This window comes from Bos taurus, chromosome 18, assembly GCF_002263795.3.
Source record: "Bos taurus isolate L1 Dominette 01449 registration number 42190680 breed Hereford chromosome 18, ARS-UCD2.0, whole genome shotgun sequence".
Taxonomy (NCBI): domain Eukaryota; kingdom Metazoa; phylum Chordata; class Mammalia; order Artiodactyla; family Bovidae; genus Bos; species Bos taurus.
Genome location: NC_037345.1, coordinates 28,908,059 through 28,915,231, shown reverse-complemented (window position 1 = coordinate 28,915,231; position 7,173 = coordinate 28,908,059). Strand labels below are relative to the sequence as shown.

At 44.3% G+C, this 7,173-nt stretch overlaps 1 long non-coding RNA gene across 2 annotated transcripts; it reads left to right on the top strand.

The window, feature by feature from the left end:
- The first annotated feature begins 985 nt into the window (after positions 1 to 985).
- Positions 986 to 6,939, top strand: LOC112442292 (uncharacterized). 2 transcript variants are annotated; one of them, XR_009491337.1, is made up of 4 exons: positions 986 to 1,869; positions 2,493 to 2,791; positions 3,371 to 3,499; positions 5,608 to 6,939. It is a non-coding gene; the product is annotated as an uncharacterized lncRNA (long non-coding RNA). The 2 variants fall into 2 exon arrangements; XR_003030350.2 differs by having other exon boundaries at positions 3,371 to 6,939.
- The last annotated feature ends 234 nt before the right edge of the window (positions 6,940 to 7,173 follow it).

The window sequence follows — 7,173 nt, the reverse complement described above, 5'->3', positions numbered from 1 at the left end:
AAGAATGGCACCCGAGGGTACTGCAAACCCACAGCGATGGGCAAAACTAGCCACCCCTGATAAGAGGTCCAATTGGGACTGTAACAGAGGATGGGAGGAGCCACCTGGAGAGATATCAGGAGGCTATTTTAAAAGGCCTCAAAAGGGGGGCCCCAAAACCTATGAGTATGGCAAAACCCTCTGAAATGATTCAAAGGGAAACCAAATCACCCTCTGAGTTCTATGAAAGACTGTGCAAGGCCTATAGACTTTATACATCAATAGATCCAGAGGCTGCTGGCTCTCAGATGGTGATAAATGCAGCCTTTGTGTCTCAAGGCTACCCTGATATCAGACGCAAACTTCAAAATGTGGATGGGGTACTGGCCATGACTAGCTCACAAATAATTGAGATCACTGATAAGGTATTTAGAAATAGAGACATAGAGGCTAAGAGGGAAGCTGAGAAAAGATGGAAAGAAGATAGTAAGAGGCCCACCAGAGGATCATGGTACTGGCTGCGGCTTTGGGAAGGCCTCTTCCTGGATCTTCCCCAAAGCCCACAACCCCTCTGAATCAGGGCTGATATCCTGGCAAGCCCTCTATAAGAAGGCCCGGGGCCACCCTGCAACCAAACCAATGAGCCTGACGCCAGGACTTCAGTCACTGAAAAAATGAATGCCCCCCAAATAATGGGAAAAAAGAGTTGACTTCATCTGTTATAGGGCTGGCCAGACTAGAGACTGAACAGGGGTGCCAGGACACAAAGATACAAGGTCTCTTGGAGCCCATGGTGAAACTAAAAGTCGGGGACCAAATTATTGCCCTTATAGTGGACACTGGGGCAGAAATGTCAGTGGTGACTGAACTGGTAGCACCCCTCTCAATAAAGGCCACTGCCATAGAAGGAGTAACCAGAGAAAAGCTGATCAGACCATTCTGTTTACCCCAGAAATGCCAGAGGTGGGACAAGTGACTCATGAATTCCTTATATTCCTGAATGTCCAGCACCTCTGTTGGGGAGAGACTTGTCTAAATTGGGGGCACAAGTGACATTTTCCCCCCAAGAAAGATGCACTCTCCAGGTGGGCTCAACTACCTATTTACTCTTCTTCTCAGTAACCCCTCAAGATGAATGGAGGTTACATGACCCTCTGGAAGGAAATCCGGATGGACTACACAGCCAAGGGAGGGAATTAATCTGATGATTTCCCGAGATTTGGGTGGAAGATAACCCCCCTCACCCTGGGGGCTTGCCATACATCAAGCTCCAGTGGTAATAGAACTCAAATCCGGTGCCACCCCAGTCAGAAAATGTCAGCACCCACTGCCACTAGAGGCTCAAGTTCGCATTTTGCCACACATAAACAGACTGAAACAGACAGGCATCCTGATTGAATGCCAGTTGGCCTTGTTTCACCAAGGACTATAGACCTGTGCAGGACCTCAGACTGGTCAACCAGGACACCGTGACTCTACATCCCACCGTTCCTAACTGCTATACTTTTCCTCCCACCAAATGCTAAGATCTATACTTGTTTAGAGCTCAAGGATGCCTTCTTCTGTGTATGCCTCACCCTGGTGTCTCAACCCATTTTTGGTTTTGAATGGGAAGACCCAGCAGGGGGCACCAAACAACAGCTCACCTGGACTTGCCTCCCACAAGGATTTAAGAAATCCCCAACCATCTTTGGCAAAGCCTTGGCTTCCGACCAGGACTCATTCCAGCCAGAGAAATTCAGATGCTGGTTGCTACAATACGTGGACGACTTGCTGTTGGCTGCCAAGAACAGCAAAGGCTGCTGGGAAGGGACCAAGGCTTTCCTACAGCTGTTGTTGGAGTCTGACTACCGAGTCTGGAAAAATAAGGCACAGATCTGCAAAGAGGAGGTAAGATATTTGGGGTTTGTTCTGAGAGGAGGCACGAGGCTGTTAGACCAGTCCAGAAAAGAGGTTGTTTTGAGAATCCTGCAACCGAGAACCAGATGACAGTTCAGAGTTGGGAGCCAATGGGTTTGTAGAATTTGGGTTCCAGGCTATTGCCAGATGGCAAGCCATTATATGAACTCCTAACTGGACCAGAAGGAGATTCACTAAATTGGACTGAGACACAGCAACAGGCCTTTGAGGAACTAAGGCTGGCAATTACGTCAGCACCTGCTTTGGGCCTGCCAGACCTTGCTAAGCCATTTACTCTTTACATGACTGAAAAGGACAAGGTGGCTATGGGAGTGCTGTCCCAGACTATGGGGACATGGGACAGGCCTATGGCCTATCTCTCGAAATGGCTGGACAATGTTGCCACCAGGTGGCAGGGATGCTTATGGGCAGTTGCTGTGGTTGCCTTACTGGTCCGGGAGGCAACCAAGCTGACTTTGAGCCAAGATTTGATTGTAAAAGTTCCTCTTAAGGTCAACACTCTCCTGCAAGGGGACCCCCATAAATGGCCATTGACATCCCAGATTACTCAATACCCAGGACTGTTATGTGAGAAACCCCATGTTACTATTGAGCCTTGCAGGCCCTGAATCCAGCACTCTCCTTCCTGTGGGAGAAGGTGGGCCCTCACATGATTGCAAGGAAATCCTAGAAGAAGTTTATGCCAGCAGACCTGACTTGAGAGACCAGATAATAACGGACCCAGATTGGGTCCTGTACACCGACGGCACCAGCCTGGTGAAACAAGGATGACTGTAGGGATATGCAGTAGTCATGGAAGAACCCATCGCTGACGCTAGCTCTCTGCCATCACACTGATCTGCTCAATGGGCTGAACTATATGCTCTAATCCAGGCCTGCCAGCTGTCAAAAGGTAAGAAGACAAACATTTACACAGACTCCAGGTAAGCTTTTGCTACTTTACATGTACATGGGGCTTTATATAAAGAGAGAGGTCTTCTGATAGCCAATGGAAAGGACATTAAAAACAAGGAAGAAATCTTAACTCTATTAGATGCTGTGTGCAAACCTGAAAAGGTAGCAGTGATACATTGTTGGGTTCACCAAAAGGAAGATACCCCACGAGCATGAGAAAACTGACTAGCAAATAAAGCCACAAAACATGCGGCTGAGAAATTTGGGGCTGCTGGTGGGGGACCTATCAGAACCTTTGTACTCTCAAAAATGCCTGAGTTACCTTTGACTCTCCCACAATATATCCCAGCCTGGGTGAAGCAGAAAGGGCCACCAAAAATGAAAAAGGTTGGTGGGAACTGATGGATGGCAGGTTACTGGTACCTGAGGCATTAGCCCCCACACCAGTGTCTCAGGTTCACCAGGCAACCCACTTGGGACATGACAAAATGGAAGAATTAATTTGAAAGTATTTCTTAATCACACAATTTTCCTCCTTATGTAGAATGGAATCCTAGAACTGTTCTGCTTGTCACAGGTCAATGCTGCCCCTGGATAGAAACAAAAACCTCCAGGAATACAGTTAAAAGGGACTCTACCCTTTGAAAATTTACAAGTGGACTTTACTGAGATGAAACCCTGCCGACACTATCATTTACTGGTCATGGTATGTATCATGGTACGTATCTTCTCAGGACGGGTGGAGGCCTTCCCCACCTGAACTGAAAAAGCAAATGAAGTGGCTTGCTGTCTGCTTTGAGAAATAATCCCCAGATTTGGGTTCCCAACCAGGACAGGATCAGACAACAGCCCTGCCTTTGTGGCCAGCTTACTTCAACAGGTATATAAAGCTCTAAATGTCAAGTAGAAATTACATACAACATATAGGCCCCAGAGTTCTGGAATGGTAGAAAGAACCAACCAAACTCTTAAAGAGACACTTTCAAAATGAATCATAGAGACTGATTGTTCATGGATGGACTTGCTTCTGGCAGCCTTACTCAAATTAAGGGTAACCCTGCATTCTCATGGTCATTCTCCTTATGAAATTGTCTATGGGAGGCCCCTCCCATAGTAAGACAGGTGTCGGCAAATTTGCCACAGGTAAAGGGATGGGATTTCACAGCAGATGGAACAACTGTGTAAGGTAATAAATCAGGAAACTAAGAAAGAGTGCCACTCCCCCTTGGGGAACACATTCACCAATTTGTGCTTGGTGACCAGGTGTGGGTCAAGGACTGGAAACACGACTCCTTGGCCCCACATTGGAAGGGTCCATATACTGTTTCTCTAACCACCTCTACGGCAGTTAAAGTTGCACTTGGGTCCACCATATGAGGGTGAAAAGAGCATACCACACAGACCCGGAGGACACCGAGTGGACTACACAAAGGGACCTCACTTATCCCCGTGAAACCAATAGCATCTTAAAGAAGAAGAAGAGATGAAGCTATGCAATGAACTGCTGCTTCAAGGACTTGCCTGTATTCTCTTGAGACTAGCTAATAGTTTCAGCACAAGACAATGTTTTCATTTCATGGGCACCTTCCTATGCTGACTTTCATAAAAAATCCAACTGCTGGGTATGTGGAACCATGCCCATGTCTGTCATGGATGGACTCCCGTGGTGGGTATCACCTCTATGGGGGGGTGATATGCCTAGCTTATATGATTTTTTGCATCACACAAAACAACAAAAATCAAGTCTAGAAACTAATCACAGCAGCCACTACCCTTTGGTGTGATAAAAAGGCTGACAAGCTGACAAATGGCCATGGGATATATTTTAATTATACACTTAGCTCAGAAAATGCTTATCAATATCATGTGACAGCCAGTAAGTCCAAACAATCAGAAATTAACCAATATTTTGATCAATTTTACCAGATATGGGATGAATACTTGTGGGTTACTTCAGAAAAGGGACAACTTGTTAGGATAGCTGAAATTTGCTGGGAACAAGATGTACACATTATTGGATATAATATCCAAACAATGGATAAAATAATTTAAAACCAATGGGCTTTCTACAGACAGAACAGTGCCATAAGACCTATAAAGTTACTTATTATCCCAGTCAATCCACCCCAATGGCCCGGGACAGACTGGGGACTTAACCCCAGAATCAGGTGCATTGCTCCTAACGGCACCCATTGGTTATGTGGGACTAACATATGGCCTTGGCTGCCCCCACGATGGATAGGGAGGTGTACTTTAGGTCTTGCCTTTGCCCATGGAAACATCAGGTCAACAATACAAGAGCCTTTAAATTTACCCTGATGGTCAGGGTAGATGGTCACAATCAGTTTTCCATCGGTATGATTATTTGGCTGCTATATTTGTTCCCTCATTGGGTACTATGGACATAATGATTAGAGTTGAAGCTCCAACTAATTTCACCCAAAGAAACCTACATGACAGCCTAAGAGCTATTCAAGCACTAAATACTGAACAAATACAAAAGAGAAAAGTGGTAATTCAAAATAGAATGGCTTTAGACATACTTACAGCCGCTCAAGGAGGCACCTGTGCTATAATCAAAGATGAATATTGTGTATATATTCCTGATTTATCTGGCAATATATCAGCCACTCTAGATGACATGAAAGATCAAGTAAAAGCTATGTCTGATGATAAACTTCCTTTTTGGACTTCTGTTCTATGATGGGTAAAGGGTGATTGGTGGAAAACTATATTAACATTGTTATAGTTGTTCTGTTGATTCTGTTATGTGGACCTTGTATTCTCCAATGTGTTGTTAACTTTGTATCACAGAGGCTGACTAATTTACCCAAATATACCAGGAAATCTGAAAGGCAGTACCTCCTGATGACTGATGCTCACACTGGAAGTTGAGAACATCAAGAGGGGGGAATGAAGGAGGAAAGGAAGAGGCCAAGCTGACTCCATCTTGAAAATGAAGGAAACTCCATCTTGACCTTTCAGTGAACTTTGGACTATGTACCTGGTAGCCATGAGGATAAGACACCTGCAGCCAAACTGACCTCCCAGACTGATAAACACCAGACTCCATACCAAGATTTCCCCAGCCAAAAAGAATGTGATAATCCCCTATGTAGTCAGTCACCTTTGTATCTTTATGGCACCCATTGGTGTAGGCTACAATGTGTAACCACCTGACTCTTCTGATTATGAGTCATGGCTGTAACCTGATTGCATCTCCCTTTAACACTTTCTAGGCTAGGTGTAAGGAATTTGGGGATGTGGGCTTGAGCAGTACACTTAAGGTATATAAAGTTTTCACAAAAGTCGGTCGGGGTCCTTGGCTAAGAGGAGACTCTGCCTTGTGTCCGCCAGTGTAATAAACTTCACTGCACTGTCTGCATTGTCCTTCTGAGTGAGTCTGTTTCCCAGAGCATTTGACTATAACAATATGCTAAAATAGAAGGGCATATAAGAGTCTATCGATCAGCTCAGAAAGCTGCCAAAGCTGTTGGGGAATAGGTGATTTTTCAGCTCTTTCTTCATTGTGTTCTATCTACAACTTTGAGTCTCTGGGAGCTTATAGTTTGTTGCCTAAGTTAGATTCTGGAACATTTAGAATGTGAGTGTGAAGTAATATGAATGTTAAGTTTAAGCACCATAAAATTGCGAGAGTTTGTTACTACTGGATTAGCTGAAGAGCTGAGATGGCTCTTCCCATGGCTTTAACTCATAATACAAATAGAGGGACACTTGGATGTCAGTTCTGTCCACAGAGCAAGGTTAGCTTCTGGGACATAAACGTGGACTGGTGATAAATGACAGTGTCTGGACCTTAGGGGTGCAGGGAGGGGGCACTGCAGGACCAGTGTAAGCCTGTATGTTTTCTTTTCTTCCTTTATTGATGATTCAATAGATTTGAGTAAACAGCGTAGTAATCAAATTTGCAGATGGTTCAACACAGGGATCACTCTGAAAACATCTGAACCAATACAACCAGAAACCAGAAGATTAGTGGGAAAAAAAAAACAAAAACTGTGGTGTTATGACAGGCCTCAGGATGTTAAAAATGTGATGCACAATTATTTCAGAAAGAGAATTGCCCAAGGATATAAAAATGCCCAGGAGCAACTTGACATCAAAGAAAATATGCTATTTTTTAAATCTGTGTGAGTTTGGGATTCAGTGTTAATTTCTTCTTTAAAGAAGATAGATTTGTGACTGAAATACCTGTATCATCTGAAATAAGAAAGTAACATATTCTTTCTAAGAAGAAACACACACACACACACAAGTAAGATGACCAGGATGAAGGGACTACTGAAAGAGTCCTTGATAGGACAAGCTGGAGATCACTGACATTGTATCATAAAAAAAAAAAAAAAAAAAGAAGCGCTT